The sequence below is a fragment of the Enhydra lutris genome, unplaced genomic scaffold (assembly GCF_002288905.1).
Source record: "Enhydra lutris kenyoni isolate GAN:26980312 unplaced genomic scaffold, ASM228890v2 scaffoldscaffold16, whole genome shotgun sequence".
NCBI classification, from domain to species: domain Eukaryota; kingdom Metazoa; phylum Chordata; class Mammalia; order Carnivora; family Mustelidae; genus Enhydra; species Enhydra lutris.
This window is the reverse complement of record NW_019154100.1, coordinates 35771845-35795118: the sequence shown is the minus strand read 5'-3', so window position 1 is coordinate 35795118 and position 23274 is coordinate 35771845.

Genomic DNA, 23274 nt, shown 5'->3' with positions numbered 1-23274 from the left:
ATCAGAAGGAACTACATTATTTTGTACAAACAGTTCTGCCAAATAGGTGCTGAATTCAATACTAATATCAAAATAATGTATTTTATATTTAACCTTTTTGCTGTAACAGTATTAAAATGTAAACATTTGTAACATGATATGGTTATAGAAATTTCAGGATCTGAAAATCAGGTATCTTTTATGACAGATAACGTCTTTGTTCTAAGAGTTAATTTAGTTTAATTTAATTCTAGGGAAGTGAAAATCAGGAAAAGTTTTGATTAATAAAGTTAAGGAAAGAAAAGTGTAGGTCCTTAAAGGAAACACTCTGTGGAAATGTTTTTAAATCAAGAAAATTTTATGATATGATATATAATTTGTGTGTGTGTGTGTGTGTGTGTGTGTGTGTGTATAGCAATATATAGCCATTTACGCAGGCTCCAGATACAACCAAGCAAGTGTGACAGACCATTATACTGGCTGCTATGAGGCTCCATCTGTTTGGATAATCATTCTTTGGCTTAAATCAAGCTACGTATCTCTCCTTGACAACCAAATTAAGTTAGAGGGGAAGGAGAACATTAGCAGTTACTTTGTGCTGATCATGGGGCTTGGTCCCAGCTTCATAAATTGATTTCAGACATTTAGGACACCAAAAACTCCATTTTTTTTTCCTCAGTGATATGGTCTATAATTAGTAATAGCACAGCTAAACCAAAGATACCAGGCCAAATTATTGCCACAAATAAAAAATAATGCATACAGAATTATAGCAAAAAACAAAACAGAACAAAACTGAGATAGTAGTGTCAAGAAGCAGTTATGATAAGTGTTAATAATTACTCACAAATATTGCAATTATTTCTTGGTGCACTCCATAGCGCAGTGTATGCACAGGACACTCACTTTTCGAATCTGGTAGTATTTCAAGGGGAGAGGAGGTGTTTTTGTTGCATGTTCTCATCTTACTTGTCCTCTTTGGAAAAGGGTTGGACTTTGGATGCAGCCCTTTGAATTCAGCGGGTCAATATTTCTAATGTGATTTGGTCTCAGAGAAGCAGGTGTTTCAGAGCATGATAAGCTACCCTGGAAGTTACAGACACATAGTGGGGGGTGGGGCGCACGGCTCTCTAGACAGACAGAAGTCTCTGCTTCTTGAATACTTCCTATGCATTAGATACGGTACCAAATGGTTCATGTAATTACTCCTCAAAACAGAACTATTTTCCCCATGTAAAAAGTGTGCAAACAGCAAGGTTTATTATTGTACCAATGTTAAATGGAGACTGACTAGGAATCCAACCCAGGCTTGTCTGTTTCCAAATCATGTGCTTATTTTAAAAATCATTATAGGGACACCTGGGTGGCTCCGTTGGTTAAATGGTTAAGTGTCTGCCTTGGGCTCAGGTCATGATCCTGGGGTCCTGGGATTGAGCCCTGCACCCAGATCCCTGCTCAGCAGGGAGCCTGCTTCTCCCTCTCCCACTTCCCCTATTTGTATTCCCTCATTCGATGTCTCTGTCTCTGTCAAATAAATAAATAAAATATTTTAAAAAATAATAAAAGTCATTACATTGTGCTCTGTCTTATTATATTAACAATTGCGTAGGAGATGTTTGCTGGGTACTAGTGTGTTTACTCTTTAATATATGTTATGTGTTTCAAATACATGATCTCATCTGAGCTAGGTATTATTTTACATAGGAGGCTCAGAAAGACCAAATATTAGTTTTATAACCACCAAATCCTTCTGTGACTTCTGTGTTAAGCTTCCAAATTCAATCACTTGGAAAATATGATGTCTTTACTCTTAGGAATTTTAATAATCAATGAATAGGAAGTAAGGGGCAGTATCTTTTCCCCCGTTTTATTATTTTTTTTAAGATTTTATTTATTTATTTGAAAGAGAGAGAGAGAGAAAGCATGAGCAGGGTGAAGAGGAGAGGCAGACTCTCCTGCTCAGCCTGATGTGGGGGCTGAATCCCAGGACCCTGGGATCATGACCTAAGCTAAAGGCAGTCCCTCAAACTGACTGAGCCACCTGGGTGTCCCTCTTTTTCTTCCTTTTAGATGGAACAATTGAATGACAAAGAATTCAGTGACTTGCAAATTCTCCTTAGCCAGTCAGTGGTAAAGTCAAAATTATAGCTCCTGGATCTGAATCATGTTGTTTCTCTGGAATGTTCCACACCTGAAGAGGCTATAATCAGCTTTTGTTATTCCACTGCCCACCAAGCTTTCTGACTTTCACATGGCTTGTCTCCTCTTGGTGGTCTCCAAGGAGACCAGGAGAATACTGCCTGGCAGAAACAGTGCCTGTCTTCTAATATACAGCAAGACCATGATGGATCTCTCAGCAGTGGGGGGTTTCATCCCCATCTATAGAGTGTGTGTGCATGTGAGCGTGTGTGTGTGTGTGTGTGTGTGTGTGTGTGTGTGTGTTGTTCTTAATAAAAGACACTTGGGGAGGATAATATGCTGGCTTAATTTCAGCTTAAAAAAATCAGCTTTTCTGCTTGTAATGGAAACACTCTCCAAAGATGTGTAAACCTGATAACAATCCATGATAAAGTACTCCTAAGCAGAACCTGTCCTGCACATACATTTCCCAAGGGGAGAACCAAAATGATTTGCAAAGCAAGATCTACAGAAAAAGCATTCTCTTCCACATACAGGAGAAGTGTGTATACTTTGAGAATGCAAAGACCTGCTTCCCAAGTGACCCTGGCAGAGAACAGTCCATGTCACCATGACACTGGGTAAGATGGACTGTTAGCTGTAATGGGGGCAAGGCGGGGCTGGCCCCTTGCACTGAGCCAAATGGCCAGTGTTGGCAAGAAAGACAAAACAGCTGAGGAAGCTCACACCATCCTTGTTCCCATGAGGTTTAGTGAAAATGGCACATACTTAATCAGGTAACCTGAACTAGTTACCTTTCCTGGTCAGTGAAATGATGATAAAAATAATAACAACTACACTGGTGACCTTACAAGGAAGATTGTTGAGAATTTTTAAAGAAACTGTGGGTTTGTGCTGGGTGTGTGTGGCGTATGTGTATGTAATGCAACAGACCTATGAATATGTATTATGTAGTATATACATAACACAGCACAGTGTTCACGCACTGATCTGTTCATCCACTCAAATGCACGGTAAGTGCTGGCTTCTAGGTTCTTTTTGTTCTGCCTCCTTCCCCTACCTCAACCTGCTTTTGCCCAAATGCTTGGGATGGCTCTGAAATCCCTTCCTCTATTTTCATTTGAATTTTTTTAAAGATTTTATTTATTTATTTGACAGGCAGAGATCACAAGCAGGCAGAGAGGCAGGCAGAGAGAGAGAGAGAGAGAGATTGAGGAGGAAGCAGGCTCCCTGCTGAGGAGAGAGCCCGATGCGGGGCTCGATAAGTTTAGGTAAATTGGATCCTCTTATTATACATTCTAAAACTAAACCAAACCAAAACAAAACAACAAAAACAAAAACCACAGCCTGGTGGTGGTATTAGGGAGGGCACGTATTGCATGGAGCACTGGGTTTGGTGCATAAACAATGAATTTGGGAACACTGAAAAAAAAAAGATAAAAGAAAATCTTAAAAAAAGAAAAAAACCCCACATTTTTTCAAAGCACTTGCCACAGGTTGCAATTTCCTCTATTATATCACTGTACTGAGTGCAATGCTGGGCACATGGTAGGCACATGTCCGTTTGTTGAATGAATACAGTATTTGTAATGACCCAGTAGGAAGACTCATCCCTATAAATATTCCAAAGCCTCAGCTTCACGTAGGACGAACTGAAATGTCCCCTTAGAAGAGGTATTCACTGGAACACTGAATAGAACGGTCAGAGTCTTGGGAAAAATCAAGGATGCTTTTCAGATCCACCATGGTCAATCCTTCTGTTTAAAACCTAGTTGACATACTATGTATGGTGACAGCTTGCATACAACACCCAGGAAATATGAGCTGGTCTCTCTGTTCCACGACTGTGTCACCTGCCCTTCTGAACAACAACAAGCACACGGAAAGAGAAGGGCATCAACCTTCATAGCTCTCCTATGATGTACCCAGCACTTGGCCTTCACCATTTCCTTGAAGGGAAGGTCTGAAATTCTGCTTATTTACGTTCCCAAAGACACTTCTGTGAGTCTTGGACACACAGCAAGCTTTGTATTAATCGTTCATCAAGGCTTATCAAAGAAATTTCATTTATGAAAACAGAGACCCTATGACACGTGAGCAACCGTGGACAAACAAAAACAATGGTGTTGTATAAGGACTATTTTATACTTCTGCCACTTAGAAAAGGGAACCATAGCAGGAATTAATTCTGAAAATTTAAAAAAAAAAATGTGTTTGCTTCATGCTATAGAAGAAAGTGTTGAAGTAAAGGCAATTAAGGATGGGTGCTAATCATGGAGATAAATTCTTAGCTAACTGTGAAAAACGAAGACAGCCAAACTTTAATAGGTGTGGATAAGGGGAGCTGATTATATGGCACCTTGGTCCAAAGACATCCCCAAAGGTGTCTGTTTGCCTCAACATAGGCAAGCCCTGAAGATTTTTCTGGCTCAGTCTTCAATCACTTTGAACACCTGGAAAATCTTTCATCTCTACCTCCACCATTTCTCCCCCAAATACCAGATTACTTTAAAACAAATCACTGGTATTAAAATACTTCATCCATGAATGTGCCAATCCTAAAAGATAAGGACTTTTTCTTTTAATATAACCACAATACCATTATTATACCTTAAAAAAAATTCCTTAGGGTCTTATTCAGTGAGATCTCTCAGTATGTCATAGAAATGCTTTTATTGTTTTTTGTTTTGTTTATTCCCAGAGTTGTCTTGTTGGAATCAAATCCAAACAGGATCCCCATTATGCACTGGTTGATAAATCCCCTGTGTCTCTTGTAATCCATAGTTTCCTCCTCCTTTGTATTTTCTCTTTGTATTTATTTGACAGACAGAGATCACAGGTAGGCTGAGAGGCAGGCAGAGAGAAAAGAGGAAGCAGGCTCCCTGCTGAGCAGAGAGCCCCATGCGGGGCTTGATCCTGGACCCTGGGATCATGACCTGAGCTGAAGGCAGAGGCTTTAACCCACTGAGCCACCCAGGCGCCCCTCCTCCTTTGTATTTTTATTTGCAATTTATTTTCGAAGAAAGTGGGCCATATGTCCTAGAGTCTTCCTCACATTGCATCTCTTTACTGTGTCAACGGGGAATTGTTTAATATGCCTTTCTATCCCATGTGTGTGCTGTACAGTTGTACTTAGAGGCTTATATGTTCAGGTTCGATGTTTTAGCAAGAATATTTTGCCTAGATCCCATTTTCATTAAGGGTTCTGAAATGTTGATACTCCTAATTCTATCATTCTTTCTGCATTTATCACCTAGAAATCTTTTATAAAGAACATTCTCTCATCAAAGGAATATGAATATGTGTGTCTATGTATATATTCATCACAGTTTGGACACAAAATGCAGGATAAATACCTTTTCTTTGTTTACCAATTTTCAGATTGAGTGGGTTCAGTTGCATCTTCTAACGGGGACCACAAGTTTGATTTTCTTTTCAAAATGTCACTATGAACTCATGGATTTAAACATGTTTGATATGATTCAACTCATTGCAGTTATTATTCCTTATTGATGGTTCAATTCTCCCATTTTTGAGACAAGTGAAAGCCAATTAAAGTCAGCTCTAGAGTCCTTCTGATATGACCCAATGATTTTCAATAACTTCCTTCCTTTCAAGATTGAGGTGTCTGGTTTATGTTGTACATTTGCTGCCGCAGACCTGGAATCAGCCATTTCTCCAGAGTTTTATTGGTAGTTTTCATCTCTATTTCTAGAAGCTCTTTATACAGGAGGTGATATAGGGAGCAGTATTTTTTCCCCAGTTGGCCTTCTGTCTTTTTACTTTATATATGTGAACACTGCTTCTGGGTTTTGTGTCCTAAGTAGGAAAGTGTTCTACTCTCTATAAAGGAATTCATCCATATTTTCTTCTAGAATATATGTAATTTGACTTTTCAAATATAAGTTTCTAATTAATTTGGAATTTATGCCAGTGCACAGTTGAGGGCTAGATCAATGTTGTCCTTCTCCAATGGCTATCTAATTACCCCAATAGATAGAGAGATTTATTAAGAAGTCCATCTTGCTCTTCTCTTCTCTTCCTTTTCCTCCATTTCCAATACAATTACCCATTAAAGCCATTTAGTGGAGTGTCCCCATGTAAAACAGAGTGGCATGGGCTGAGGCTGAGTAGGGTGAAAAGGCTCAAAGTTTAAAGGATTTACACAGGATATCAGAGTCCAGGTCGGTAATGAAGAGCGTGTGTTTGCGTGCGTGCGTGCGTGTGTGTGTGTGTGTGTGCGTGTGTGTGTGTTGGGTAATGATGACCCAGTGTTAGGAATCAGAACCCAACAATAGGATGTAGACATCTACATGTGTGGTAATCAAGGTGTGAAATGTCAGGGCCCAGGCAGAGTGAGGAGTGCATATATACATGAGGTTGGCCAGACCTGGGGTCGAAGCCCAAGCAGGGAATGGAGGATGTCTGCATGAGAAAAACCCAGCAGAGATTGTCAGCACCCAAGTAGCATGATGAAGTCATCTCTGGCGGGGAGGAGTGTGATAGCAGTGATGGGGAATGGATTATGTCCAGAGGAATTGATCAAACAGGTAAATATGTGAAGGATTTCAAGAGCCGATTATCTCATTATTGGAGAAGGGAGTCTTTAAAATAGAACGAAAGAAAAGTAAAATCGTCAGCTTTCACTGAAAACTACAGAACAATGCAGAGAGAAATTAAGGAATACCTAAACAATTGCAAAAATATACATTAGTGTATTGCAAATCTCATTATTGTTTAAATGTGAATCCTTCCCAAAGTGACTAGTAGATTCAATATCATCCCATTCAAAATTCCAGCATTTTGGTAAGAATTAACAAATTGATTTTAATATTTATAAGAAAACACAAAGGACCCATAAAAGCCAAAACAATCTGGAAAAGGACATTAGAAGAAGAAAAAAGTTAGGAATCTTTAACTAGGGGGTGCCTGACTGGCTTAGTTCATTAGGCATCTGCCTTTGGCTCAGATCATGATCCCAGGGTCCTGGGAAGGAGCCCCCTGCCAAGCCCCCGATTCAGTGGGGAGTCTACTTCTCCCTCTCCATCTGCCCCTCATCTTCCATTTGTGCATACTTTCTCTCAAATATATAAGTAAAGTCTTAAAAAAAAAGAAATCTTTAACTATATGATTTTTAATCTTATAAAATTATAATAACTAATAAAATATTTTTATTAGGGATAGAAATGTATCTATGGTACAGGTTATCTTTAATTTCTCTTTGTAACAGTTTGCTGTTTTCAGTATAGAGATCTTACATGTTTATAAGCATATTGGGTTTTTTATTCTATTGCAAGTGGTATTGGTTTTTAAATTTGATTTTTCAATTGTTGCTAATACATAGAAATATAATTAATTTGGGGGCATCTGGGTGGTGCCATCAGTTGAGTGTCCACTCTGGTTTTTCTTCAGGTCATGGCCTCAGGGTCCTGGCATCAAGCCTGGCCACCGGCTCTGCACTCAGAGCAGAATCTGTTTGAAACTGGCTTTCTCCCTCTGCTCCTTCTGCTCCTCTTCACCCCCCACCCCTGCTCTCTCCCGCTCTCTTAAATAAATAAATAAATCTTTAAAAAAAAGAAATACAGTTAATTTTGTACATTGATTTGTATCCTGTGTGCTTGCTCCAGTTCCAGCAGTCCTTACAGATTCATTTAGAATTTCCTACATATATAATCATATCATCTATGAATAAAAATAATTTTAATTATTCCTTTCCTATGTATACCTTTTGTTTCATTGTCATGCCTTATTGCACTAGCTAGGACACAATATTAAATAGAAGTGAGAGTGGGCAACTTTGACTTATTTCTGGACTTAGGGAAAAAGCCTTCAGTCTCTCCTAAGTATGTTAGGGGTAGGTTTTTTTTGTTGTTGTTGATACTCTTCATCAGTTTAAAAATCTTCCTTCTATTTCTAGTTTGTTGAGAGGTGTTGTCATGAATGAATATTTAATGCTTTTTTTGTATGTATTAGGATGATCATATCATTTCTCTTCATTCTATTAAGATGATGAATTACTTTGATTGATATCCAAATGCTGAACTTTGCATTCTTGGGATAAAGCTCACTTGGTCATAATGTGTTACTCTTTTTATGTAGTTCTTGATTTGATTTCCTAATATTTTGTTAGGAATGTTCCTACTTATGTACCTGATAGATATTGGTGTATAATTTTCCTTTCTTTTAATCTGCTGGTTTTTTGTCAGGGTTACGTTGGCTTCATAAAACAGGTTTTGGTATGTTCTTTCATCCTATGTTTTCCCAAACCACATGGGTAATATTAGTTTCATTTCTTTTTAAAATGTTTACCACTAAAGTCATTAGGGCCTGGAGATTTCTCTGAAAAAAACTTTTAATTATAGATTCAGTTTCTAAGAGAGATGGAACTACTCACCTCTTCTATTTAATTTTATGTTATTTTAGATAAATCATGTGTTTTTTTTCCAAGAAATTTTCCCACTTCATCTAAGTGGTCAAATTTATTAGCATAAAGTTGTTCATTATTTTTTATTATCACCTTGTCAGTACCTTTAGGTCTTATAATGATGTTCTTTTGTCCTTCTAAACGTTAGGAATGTGTGCATTCTCTCCTTATTGTCTTTATCAATCTTTTTTTTTAAGATCTTATTATATATTTGAGAGAGTAAGAGAGAGCACAATTTGGGGGGGTAGAAGAAGGGGGAAAAGCAGACTCCCCAATAAGCAGGGACCCCAATGTGGGGCTCGAACCCAGAACCTTGGGATCAGGACCTGAGCCAAAGGCAGATGGTTAACCAACTAAACCACCCAGGTGCCCCTATTGTCTTTATCAGTTTTGACAAAGGTTTGTCAATATTTGTATCCTTTCAAAAACTAAGTTTTTGGGCTTATGATATTATTCAGTAATAATTTGTGCTTTTATCTTCATTTTGGTCATTGTGTATCTGTATCTCCAAATATATTAGACACATTTCAATACTCAAATGTGTTTGAGTGACCTGTTCATGCACAGAGGCTAATCACTTAGGAAATGAACTTTTGTTTGTCAAAAGTTACAGATTGATTTTCAATAGAAGCTGTTTAATTAACTGCTGGATACTATTCAATTAAGGGAAAAAAGCAAAACAAACCCTTTAATAAACAAGAAATACATATAGAAACATTAATATTATTTGATATTACTTAAATTTTACCGTTAAACCTAAATGTGAGAAATTATTCAAGTTTAAGTACTGTAAAAAACATTTTATCTTCATGGTATATTAAATAATCAGTTGCTCAGGGTAAAATGTTTCAAAACCTTTTGACTATTAATGGGAAAAAAGAATCACAGACTTAAACTTTGAGACACTGAAGAAAGTGGTTCACAATTGTATATTTAAATGTATGCCACTGTTAATTAGTAAATTAGTTTTTTAGTTAATTTAATGGAATTTTTTTTCCTAAGAAGCTGACAGAAAGTTGGTGATGTTTGTAATTGGTTATATCTCTGAACTCAAGAAGTATGTATTTTGCAGAAGAATTGAAATTTTCATTAATATTGATGACCTTTTAGGAAAAGTAAGGAACCAAATCAAAGCAAGATGTGGAAAAAATTCTGAGCTGAACAATAACCATGGAAGAAAAAGATGAAGTTGTCAAAACGTAAAAGCTGCTGGCCCCAAGGGAGCCACTTCTCAGGCATGCTTGTTCAGATCATAAAGAAAAGATTATATCTTTGCTATTTAAATTTCTTTTGATCTTATAAACAGATATAAAGCTTCCTTATTAATATTAGAAAGCTAGCATAATCCTGATACCTAATTCTAGTAGAAATAACACAGAGGGAAAAAACCAAAACACATTGTATGTTCATTTATAAATGTTAATTCACAAATCCCAATAGAAAATTTAATTCTGAAATATAAATTTCAGAAACTCAATGGTTAATATTAGGATTTCTTGTAATTTCAGTAATTAATTGAACATATCTCAAATGTCTGATGGAAAAAGAAAAAGGGGGAAAGCTGAATTACACAAAGTCAAAGAAATTTCCTGGATGCAAGTCTCCTCACAACCTTAATTTGTTCAAATACAAGGAAAAATTGTCTTCACTCTTTTCAAACTTAATTAATCACATTTTTTTTTTTAGATTTTAGTTTTTTTAAAGTAATCTACACCCAGTGTGGGGCTTGAACTCACAACCTTGAGATCAAGAGTTGCTTGCTCCATCCACTGACTGAGCCAGCAAGGTTCCCCCATAAAACTTTTTTTTTTTTTTAAGAATTTATTTATTTATTTGGCAGAGAGAGAGAGATCACAAGCAGGCAGAAAGGCAGGCAGAGAGAGAGGGGAAGCAGGCCTGCTGAGCAGAGAGCCCGGTGCGAGGCTCGATCCCAGGACCCTGAGACCATGACCTGAGCCGAAGGCAGAAGCTTAACCCACTGAGCCACCCAGGCGCATCCCCCCCGCCATAAAACTTCTTTAATGCTAGAAATAATGCGCTTTACATCTCAGTTGGAGAAATGTTGAAAATGGCAATACGTGAAAGGGGTATAGCAAGGTGATCATTTTGATAGATGTTAAAAAGGCAAATGACAAAAAAAGAAAAAGAGGAGTAAATGTATTTACATATTTTAAAATGCTTGGAGTACTGGTGCAAGGAAAGAAACAACAGAAGCAAATGTGCAAAGGAAAAGAACATATAGTATGACTTTATAATGACTTGTTATCAGGAAAATAACTCAAAAAAGTCAATCAGTAAATGTAAAATCATAAAAATGTTCAATAAGGTGATCAGTAAGCAGAAAATAAAAAGTATATTAATAAAAAATAAACTATTAGGAAATAGGTGGGGAAAAAATCCCATTTTCAATAACCACAAAATATGGAAAATAAATAAAAAGGAAAGGAATAAAATTATCATAGACTTACATAAACAAATGATTCAACTCCAATAAATGACATAAATGAAGACTTGGATAGTTAGACAACATGACTCTGACAAAAAGAATATCAAGTTATCTAAAGAAATGCAATATAAGAAAAGCAAGTAGAGTTGAGACATCTGGCTATGTGTTTGGGGGGGAAAGAAACAATTAGTGCTCCACTTCACATACTACATAAATATAAATACCATGTGGATTAAAAATGTGATTACCCGGATAAACCATGTAATATTCACATAATCTGTATAGTAGGGAATGCCTTTCTAAGCCCAATGCCAGAAGCAGAACCCATAAAGGGAAATACTGATAGATTCAGTTGTCAAAATGTTGAAAAACTTTTTTTTTTTAAAGATTTATTTATTTGTTTTAGAGAGAAAAAAAGAAAGCACACAAGTGGAGGTGGGGGAGGGGCAGAGGGAAAGAATCTCAAGCAGACTCCCCTCTGAGCACAGAGCCCAACACTGGGTTTGATCTCAGGACCCTGAGAAGCTTAACCAACTGAGCCACCCAGATGTCCCAGAAAACCTTTTTCCTACAGCTTCTATGCAACAAAATACCCATGAACATAATTTACCAACAAACAAAAATATTTTCAAAATATACTACAAAGCGGGGGGAGGAGTCAAGATGGCGGAGAAGTAGCAGACTGAGACTACTTCAGGTAGCGGGAGATCAGCTAGATAGCTTATCTAAAGATTGCAAACACCTACAAATCCAACGGGAGATCGAAGAGAAGAAGAACAGCAACTCTAGAAACAGAAAATCAACCACTTTCTGAAAGGTAGGACTGGCGGAGAAGTGAATCCAAAGCGACGGGAAGATAGACCGCGGGGGGAGGGGCCGGCTCCCGGCAAGCGGCAGAGCAACGGAGCACAAAATCGGGACTTTTAAAAGTCTGTTCCGCTGAGGGACATCGCTCCAGAGGCTTAACCGGGGTGAAGCCCACGCAGGGTCAGCGTGGCCTCAGGTCCCGCAGGGTCACAGAAGGATCGGGGGTGTCTGAGTGTCGCAGAGCTTACAGGTATTAGAACAGGGAAGCCGGCTACAGAGACAGAGCCGAGGAGTAAGCTCTAAGCTCGGGGTTACCTTGAACCGGTTGCAGGCTCGGTCAGCTCGGAGCGCGGCCGGAGGCAGGGTGACGGGAGTAAATCGGCGCTGTTCTCTGAGGGCGCACTGAGGAGTGGGGCCCCGGGCTCTTGGCTCCTCCGGGCCGGAGACCGGGAGGCCGCCATCTTCATTCCCGCCCTCCGGAACTCTACGGAAAGCGCTCAGGGAACAAAAGCTCCCGAAAGCAAACCCGAGCAGATTACTCAGCCCGGCCTCTGGTAAGGGCGGTGCAACTCTGCCTGGGGCAAAGACACTTGAGAATCACTACAACAGGCCCCTCCCCCAGAAGATCAACAAGAAGCCCAGCCAGGACCAGGTTCACCTACCAAGGAGTGCAGTTTCAATACCAAGGAGAGCAGCGGAATTCCAGAGGAGGAGAAAGCAAAGCACGGAACTCATGGCTTTCTCCCCATGATTCTTTAGCCTTGCAGTTAATTTAATTTTTTTTCTTTTTCTTTTTTTTTTTATTTTTTTTTTTTTTTTTTTTTTTTTTTTTTCTTTGGTTTTCTTTTTTTAATTGTTTCTTTTTTTTTTTTTTCTTTTCTCTCTCTCTCTCTCTTTTTTTTTCCTTCTTTCTGAACCTCTTTTTATCCCCTTTCTCCCCCTCACGATTTGGGATCTCTTCTGATTTGGCTAAAGCATATTTTCCTGGGGTTGTTGCCACCCTTTTAGTATTTTACTTGCTCCTTCATCTGCTCTTATCTAGACAAAATGACAAGGCGGAAAAATTCACCACAAAAAAAAGAACAAGAGGCAGTACCAAAGGCTAGGGACCTAATCAATACAGACATTGGTAATATGTCAGATCTAGAGTTTAGAATGACGATTCTCAAGGTTCTAGCCGGGCTTGAAAAAGGAATGGAAGATATTAGAGAAACCCTCTCAGGAGATATAAAAGCCCTTTCTGGAGAAATAAAAGAACTAAAATCTAACCAAGTTGAAATCAAAAAAGCTATTAATGAGGTGCAATCAAAAATGGAGGCTCTCACCGCTAGGATAAATGAGGCAGAAGAAAGAATTAGCGATATAGAAGACCAAATGACAGAGAATAAAGAAGCTGAGCAAAAGAGGGACAAACAGCTACTGGACCATGAGGGGAGAATTCGAGAGATAAGTGACACCATAAGACGAAACAACATTAGAATAATTGGGATTCCAGAAGAAGAGGAAACAGAGAGGGGAGCAGAAGGTATATTGGAGAGAATTATTGGAGAGAATTTCCCCAATATGGCAAAGGGAACAAGCATCAAAATCCAGGAGGTTCAGAGAACCCCCCTCAAAATCAATAAGAATAGGTCCACACCCCGTCACCTAATAGTAAAATTTACAAGTCTTAGTGACAAAGAGAAGATCCTGAAAGCAGCCCGGGAAAAGAAGTCTGTAACATACAATGGTAAAAATATTAGATTGGCAGCAGACTTATCCACAGAGACCTGGCAGGCCAGAAAGAGCTGGCATGATATATTCAGAGTACTAAACGAGAAAAACATGCAGCCAAGAATACTATATCCAGCTAGGCTATCATTGAAAATAGAAGGAGAGATTAAAAGCTTCCAGGACAAACAAAAACTGAAAGAATTTGCAAGTACCAAACCAGCTCTACAGGAAATATTGAAAGGGGTCCTCTAAGCAAAGAGAGACCCTAAAAGTAGTAGATCAGAAAGGAACAGAGACAATATACAATAACAGTCACCTTACAGGCAATACAATGGCACTAAATTCATATCTCTCAATACTTACCCTGAATGTGAATGGGCTAAATGCCCCAATCAAAAGACACAGGGTATCAGAATGGATAAAAAAACAAAACCCATCTATATGTTGCCTACAAGAAACTCATCTTAAACATGAAGACACCTCCAGATTTAAAGTGAGGGGGTGGAAAAGAATTTACCATGCTAATGGACATCAGAAGAAAGCAGGAGTGGCAATCCTTATATCAGATCAATTAGATTTTAAGCCAAAGACTATAATAAGAGATGAGGAAGGACACTATATCATACTCAAAGGAACTGTCCAACAAGAAGATCTAACAATTTTAAATATCTATGCCCCTAACATGGGAGCAGCCAACTATATAAACCAATTAATAACAAAATTAAAGAAATACATCGACAATAATACAATAATCGTAGGGGACTTTAACACTCCCCTCACTGAAATGGACAGATCATCCAAGCAAAAGATCAACAAGGAAATCAAGGCCTTAAATGACACACTGGACCAGATGGACATCACAGATATATTCAGAACATTTCATCCCAAAGCAACAGAATACACATTCTTCTCTAGTGCACATGGAACATTCTCCAGAATAGATCATATTCTCGGTCCTAAATCAGGTCTCAACCGTTATCAAAAGATTGGAATCATTCCCTGCATATTTTCAGACCACAATGCTCTAAAGCTAGAACTCAATCACAAGAGGAAATTTGGAAAGAACCCAATTACATGGAGACTAAACAGCATCCTTCTAAAGAATGAATGGGTCAACCAGGAAATTAAAGAAGAGTTGAAAAAATTCATGGAAACAAATGATAATGAAAACACAACGGTTCAAAATCTGTGGGACACAACAAAGGCAGTCCTGAGAGGAAAATATATAGCGGTACAAGCCTTTCTCAAGAAACAAGAAAGGTCTCAGGTACACAACCTAACCCTACACCTAAAAGAGCTAGAGAAAGAACAAGAAAGAAACCCTAAACCCAGCAGGAGAAGAGAAATCATAAAGATCAGAGCAGAAATCAATGAAATAGAAACCAAAAAAACAATAGAACAAATTAACGAAACTAGGAGCTGGTTCTTTGAAAGAATTAATAAGATCGATAAACCCCTGGCCAGACTTATCAAAAAGAAAAGAGAAAGGACCCAAATAAATAAAATCATGAATGAAAGAGGAGAGATCACAACTAACACCAAAGAAATACAGACAATTATAAGAACATACTATGAGCAACTCTACGCCAACAAATTTGACAATCTGGAAGAAATGGATGCATTCCTAGAGACATATAAACTACCACAACTGAACCAGGAAGAAATCGAAAGCCTGAACAGACCCATAACCAGTAAGGAGATTGAAACAGTCATCAAAAATCTCCAAACAAACAAAAGCCCAGGGCCAGATGGCTTCCCGGGGGAATTCTACCAAACATTTAAAGAAGAACTAATTCCTATTCTCCTGAAACTGTTCCAAAAAATAGAAATGGAAGGACAACTTCCAAACTCATTTTATGAGGCCAGCATCACCTTGATCCCAAAACCAGACAAGGATCCCATCAAAAGAGAGAACTACAGACCAATATCCTTGATGAACACAGATGCAAAAATTCTCGCCAAAATACTAGCCAATAGGATTCAACAGTACATTAAAAGGATTATTCACCACGACCAAGTGGGATTTATTCCAGGGCTGCAAGGTTGGTTCAACATCCGCAAATCAATCAATGTGATACAACACATTAATAAAAGAAAGAACAAGAACCATATGATACTCTCCATAGATGCTGAAAAAGCATTTGACAAAGTACAGCATCCCTTCCTGATCAAAACTCTTCAAAGTGTAGGGATAGAAGGCACATACCTCAATATTATCAAAGCCATCTATGAAAAACCCACCGCAAATATCATTCTCAATGGAGAAAAACTGAAAGCTTTTCCGCTAAGGTCAGGAACACGGCAGGGATGTCCGTTATCACCACTGCTATTCAACATAGTACTAGAAGTCCTAGCCTCAGCAATCAGACAACAAAAGGAAATTAAAGGCATCCAAATTGGCAGAGAAGAAGTCAAACTATCACTCTTTGCAGATGATATGATACTATATGTGGAAAACCCAAAAGACTCCACTCCAAAACTGCTAGAACTTGTCCAGGAATTCAGTAAAGTGTCAGGATATAAAATCAATGCCCAGAAATCAGTTGCATTTCTCTACACCAACAACAAGACAGAAGAAAGAGAAATTAAGGAGTCCATCCCATTTACAATTGCACCCAAAACTATAAGATACCTAGGAATAAATCTAACCAAAGAGACTAAGAATCTATACACAGAAAACTATAAAGTACTCATGAAAGAAATTGAGGAAGACACAAAGAAATGGAAAAATGTTCCATGCTCCTGGATTGGAAGAATAAATATTGTGAAAATGTCTATGCTACCTAAAGCAATCTACACATTTAATGCAATTCCTATCAAAGTACCATCCATTTTTTTCAAAGAAATGGAACAAATAATCCTAAAATTTATATGGAACCAGAAAAGACCTCGAATAGCCAAAGAAATATTGAAGAAGAAAGCCAAAGTTGGTGGCATCACAATTCCGGACTTCAAGCTCTATTACAAAGCTGTCATCATCAAGACAGCATGGTACTGGCACAAAAACAGACACATAGATCAATGGAACAGAATAGAGAGCCCAGAAATAGACCCTCAACTCTATGGTCAACTCATCTTCGACAAAGCAGGAAAGAATATCCAATGGAAAAAAGACAGCCTCTTCAACAAATGGTGTTGGGAAAATTGGACAGCCACATGCAGAAAAATGAAATTGGATCATTTCCTTACACCACACACGAAAATAGACTCAAAATGGATGAAGGATCTCAATGTGAGAAAGGAATCCATCAAAATCCTTGAGGAGAACACAGGCAGCAACCTCTTCGACCTCAGCCGCAGCAACATCTTCCTAGGAACATCGCCAAAGGCAAGGGAAGCAAGGGCAAAAATGAACTATTGGGATTTCATCAAGATCAAAAGCTTTTGCACAGCAAAGGAAACAGTTAACAAAACCAAAAGACAACTGACAGAATGGGAGAAGATATTTGCAAATGACATATCGGATAAAGGGCTAGTGTCCAGAATCTATAAAGAACTTAGCAAACTCAACACCCAAAGAACAAATAATCCAATCAAGAAATGGGCAGAAGACATGAACAGACATTTCTGCAAGGAAGACATCCAGATGGCCAACAGACACATGAAAAAGTGCTCCACATCACTCGGCATCAGGGAAATACAAATCAAAACCACAATGAGATACCACCTCACACCAGTCAGAATGGCTAAAATTAACAAGTCAGGAGATGACAGATGCTGGCGAGGATGCGGAGAAAGGGGAACCCTCCTACACTGTTGGTGGGAATGCAGGCTGGTGCAGCCACTCTGGAAAACAGCATGGAGGTTCCTCAAAATGTTGAAAATAGAGCTACCCTATGACCCAGCAATTGCACTGCTGGGTATTTACCCTAAAGATACAAACGTAGTGATCCAAAGGGGCACGTGCACCCGAATGTTTATAGCAGCAATGTCTACAATAGCCAAACTATGGAAAGAACCTAGATGTCCATCAACAGACGAATGGATAAAGAAGAGGTGGTATATATACACAATGGAATACTATGCAGCCATCAAAAGAAATGAAATCTTGCCTTTTGCGACGACGTGGATGGAACTAGAGGGTATCATGCTTAGCGAAATAAGTCAATCGGAGAAAGACAACTATCATATGATCTCCCTGATATGAGGGAGAGGAGATGCAACATGGGGGGTTAAGGGGGTAGGAGAAGAGTAAATGAAACAAGATGGGATTGGGAGGGAGACAAACCATAAGTGACTCTTAATCTCACAAAACAAACTGAGGGTTAATGGGGGGAGGGGGTTGGGGGGGTGGGATTATGGACATTGGGGAGGGTATGTGCTATGGTGAGTGCTGTGAAGTGTGTAAACCTGGCGATTCACAGACCTGTACCCCTGGGGATAAAAAGATATTATATGTTTATGAAAAATAAAATTTAAAAAAAAAAAAAAATCGCTGAGCAAAAAAAAAAAAAAAAAAAAATATACTACAAAGCATAAATATCCTTAATAAAAGATCTGATAAGAAAAGAATTAATAATAGGACAAAGGTTTTTAATACACAATTTGGAGAGAAGGGAAAATTAACCAACTGATACATGAAAATAGGCTTTACTTCATTATTAAGCAGAGGAACACAACCGACAATGAGTTACCATGCTTTACCTATGAAACTGTGGATTAGAAAACCTGATTGCTACTCATTGGTCGAGGTGATGTAGGGCAGGAGAAAGACCGGAACTTTGTTTGTGGGCAAGTTAACAACATATATACCAACATCTTTAAATACCTTAAATGCCACTGTGAATGTTTTATGCCATGGGAATTTTTAGAGGTCTAAAATCTAAGCCTTTTAGTGAAAGGTTTTGCTATGAAAGTTTACTGCAGTATTGTCATTTGAGTGAAAATTTGGAGAAGCACAAATGTTCACAATAGGAAATTGTTTAAATAAATAAATTGTACAAAAATAATTTATTCTATTATCATTAATTATGCTGCAAATGAAATCTTATGATATGGAAATACTCACCTGATATATTAAAAAGAACATACAGATTAAGAAACATTAAACAGGGACACCTAGGTGGGTCAGTTGGTTAAGCGGTGGCCTTCCTCTCAGATCATGATCCCGGGGTCCTGGGATTGAGTCCCACATCGGGCTGGGCTCCCTGTCCCAGGGAGCCCGCTTCTCTCTCTGCCCACCCCTGCCTCTGCTTGTGCTCTTTCGCCTTCTTGCTCTGACAAATAAGTAAAATCTAAAAAAAGAAAAAAGAAAGAAAGAAATGTTAAACAGAGATTGATAAACAGGGACTAAGAACAGGATAGAATCACAGAGAAGACGACTCACATGGATATACACTAAGCTGTTAAATGTAGCTATGTGAAGAGGTTTGGGGTGTGTTTTATTTGTGTTTTTAATTATCCATAATTTTTTTTTTACAGCCAACATGCAATGTTTGTAACAACAACAATAAGAAATAAAGTGTATAATCTCAATTGTGAATAATACTACACCAAAATATTAATAATAGTTAGGACAAAAGGACTGAGGAGGCTTTTCCTTTATATTTTCATTTATAAGCTTTTCTGTATTTCCCCTTAACGGACAGGTATAACTTCTGCAATCTGAAAAAAACAGCATTTTCTGTTGCTTGGTCGGGAGCCTCATGCATACCTACCTCATTTCACCGATCGCATATCATTTTCTGTTTTCATGTCTTTCTCACTCCCCAGGTTCTAAGCTCCTATGAGGAAGTACTTTAAAGAGTGATCAACTGTTGCTGTAAAAGAGGTCGTGAAATAAGAGAATGAGTGGAACCAGCCTCCATGTATCAGATGCTGCCATGAACATCTCATTTATTTTATCTCATTGAATCCTAACCAAGATTATATGAAGTAGGTATTATTTTGCCCCTTTCCAGAGAAGGAGATAAAGGCTCAAAGAATTTAGGAATTTGGATCACCCTGAGCAGCCCCCAGCACATAGTAAATGCTAATAATTAGAGAATAAAAAAACACACAGTCTATAGTAATTTCTCTAAAGGCAAAACTAAGTGAAGAATTGAGCTTATTATCTGGAGAACTAAAGCAAAAAGCACCTTGTTATGAGGATGAGATTGAGAGTAGAAATGGGAATAGGTTGTTTACTTTACTTTTTCCTTTTTGTCCTGAATTATTTTAGATGGCTATATAAGTGTCTGGATTCATTTGCATTAAAACCCCTTGAGAATTTTTATAGGTTGAACCAAAACAGAATAATGAAATGAACCCTCCTGGGTAGAAAGGCAGAAACAGACATGAAAGATGATTTCTCTGAATTATTTGGCCTTTATAGGAAGAACCATGATGAGCTTCTAGAAAATGCATTATTGATGTGATGTAATAAGGTGAGCTTTCTTTTTTCTTTTCAAATAATGACTTATTTTATATTAACTGTGGTATGAAATATTGCCACTAAAGGTTGTTCTCAGCACAAGTGAATTGTATTTGATTTCATACCCTGTCTTTTCCATCTATTTCAATAGCTCTCATGTTTTGTCAACGAGGTTTTATTCATGTCATTATTCGATTTCTAGTTCAGCATGGATTCAATGGATTCAAGAGATTTTTCTTCCCCAAATCATACCCTCTGTTCCTTACATTGAGTTTCCTTTGATTTCTGAGTAGTTCCTGGTCAGTTCACGCTTACCTCCGTATTTCATTTCATTTCCTTCTATATAAAAATAACACTCTTTAATTGTGCTACAGTTGAAAAATAGATGTTTCAAAATAATTAAGTATTTTTATTTTAAAAGACAGCCTCTACCTGAAATATATTAAAATCCACAGCCCTGTTCTCCTGTTTTATATACAAATCCCACATGCATTCAACATTGTTATTGGGGCACCAGGACAAACAAACTCAAAATCCAATCAATAATGGGAGAGTGGTTAATTAGGGTTTGATATAAAATTTACAAATCTAAATTATGCAAATATTAATGTTCTTCCCTTTTGTTCCTTCTCATTACCATTCAATAATGATTTATTTGTTGTCTATTTAGCATTCAGTTGGCACAAACATAAATACATATTGAGTGAATGTCCATTTTCTTCCTTTCTACAGCACAGAGTCTCATATGCCAGGGATTGTGCTAGACACAGTCTCTGTTCTCTTGGAGATTAAGGCCTAGAAGGACGGCAGATGAAGTCACACTAATGAATGTACAATTACAAATCAAGATGAGTGCCCTAAAGAAAAGGATATGGTCGGAGGAATTTCTCCGGGCATACTTGCCAGACTTTTCAACTGTGGTCTCTGGCAAGTCTGTAGCCTACCTGGGCTGCCTGTGATCACACTGAAACATTTTCCCTGCTAAACACTTGAGATGAAAAACTCGCTAGACTTGACCTGGCCTGAATTTCAAAATTCAGTTGGAAAATCTTCTGCTTCTACTGTTAACACTGCAACACATTATATTTTCAGGTCTAAAATAAGAAGTTTCATCTTGGAGGTGACTGCCTGCCTGCCAAGGCTTCATTTAGAACATGTGCTCCCAAGTGTTTGAATATCCACAGCAAATGGGGGTGAGGAACAAGCACTAGAGAAAAATCTTCAAGTGTGTGGCGATAGCGAGGCAACATAGTAGTGTATAGGGGCCTTGGCAGCAATGCACGGTGCTCCCTGGACAACTCTGTCCTGTTTCACCATTGCTCATAAAGAAGCTCCTTTTGCGTGCGTGCTCACTCACACGCACACACACATATACACACCCCTTCACATCAAATGCATACACTTAATTAGAAACATTAGGAAAAAAGTGATAAAGCAAGGTGCTTGAATCCCTTAGGAAAACTTAAACCCAAGGAATGAACTGAAGGAGTAAAATGAAAAATTGGCCTTTTGGCAAATATTCACGGTCAAGGTAGACATTGTACTTGGGAATGATTGATTGGGTTTAAGGTTTAGTGAGTTCATGTCAGGTACTTGATGACTTCACATGGGACAAGTATCATCTTACCAAATTGCAAAAAAAAAAAAAAAAAAAACTCAGAAAGTTAAGTCACTTATCCAAGGTCATTGCACTTCTAAGTGGCAGACTAAATTTAAACTTGCTTGTTCAGAATTCTTTTCCCATCATCATTTTAGGAAAAGATGTTGAAATTAAAAACATGATGAAAAATCCAGAGTTCATCTTGTGATTGCTGGAAAAGCTTATAGAAAGGATCCTGGGTGAGGAATGAAAGGTCTTATGTCCTGGTTGCCATTATAACAGGTCGCCACAGGACAAGCCATCCTTCTTTAGAGAGAACCAGTTATTTCTAGGGCAGAAAACAAGGCTTGCAAAACTGAAGGCATGGCCCATGAAAGAAATAATTGATAACCTGGACTTCATTAAAATTAAAAACTTCTGCTCTGTGAAAGACATTGTCAAGAAAAAGAGAGAACAAGTCACAGACTGGGGAAAAGTATTTGCAAAAGACACATCTAATAAAAGACTTCTATCCAAAGTATACATAAAATTCTTAAAATGTAACAATAAGAAAACAACTCAGTTAAAAATGGGTCAAAGAGTTTAACAGACACCTCGCCAGAGAAAACACAAAGATGACAAGTAAGTGTATGAAAAGATGTTCTATATCATATATCATCAGGGAAATGTAAACTAAAATAACAATGAGTTACTTATTTTACACCTATCAGAATGGTCAAAATCCAGAACACAGCCAAAACCAAATGCTAGTGAGTGTGGAGCAATAGAGACTCTCATTCCTTGCTGATGGGAATGCCAAATGGTCTGGCCATTTTGGAAGACAGTTTGGTGGTTAATTATAAAACTACATATACTCTTACTATACAATCCAGCAATTGCACTCCTTGGTATTTACCCAAAGGAGCTGAACACTTGTGTCCACACAAAAACCTACACACAGCTGTTTATAGCAGCTTTACTCATAACTGCCAAAACTTGGAATCAACCAAGATTTACTTTGCTAGATGAACAGATACATAAACTGGTACATCCAGACAAAGGAATATTATTCAGCACTAAAAAGAAAGGAGCTATTAAGCCATGAAAAGACATAGAGAAATCTTAAATGCATATTATCAAGTGAAAGAAACCAATCTGAAGGCTTCATACTATATGGTTCCAACTGTATGACATTCTGGAAAAGGCAAAACTATGGAGACAGTAAAAAGATCAGTGTTTGCTGGGGGTTTGGGGGGAGGAAGAGATGAATAGGGAGAGCACAGAGGATTTTTAGGGCAGTGTTACTATTCTGAATGATGCTACAGTGATGGATATATGTCACCACACATTTGCCCAAACTTGTAGAATATACAACACCAAGTGGGAACCCTAAATTATCTCTGGACTTTGAGTGATTAAGATGTATCATTGTAGGTTCATTGATTGTAACAAATGAATCACTACAGTGGGAGATGTTGACCGTAGGGAAGGTGGGGCATCTCCCTCCTTCTCCATTTTTCTGTGAACCTAAAACTACTTTGAAAGAAACAATAAGGTCTTTTTAAAATAAAATAAAAAACAAGGCCTGTATAATATTTTACCTCATCCAGTTCTCCAGTTGATAATCTCTGGTCCAGAATCCAGTTGGATGAGTGATGATTTTTTTCTCAAAGATATCCTTATGATTTACTCCTTCATTCTCTCATCTCTTTTCTAGTTTTTTTTTTTTATTTTTGTTGTGTCATGTTAGTTACCATACAGTACATCATTAGTTTTTTTTTTTTTAAGATTTTATTTATTCATTTGACAGAGATCACAAGTAGGCAGAGAGGCAG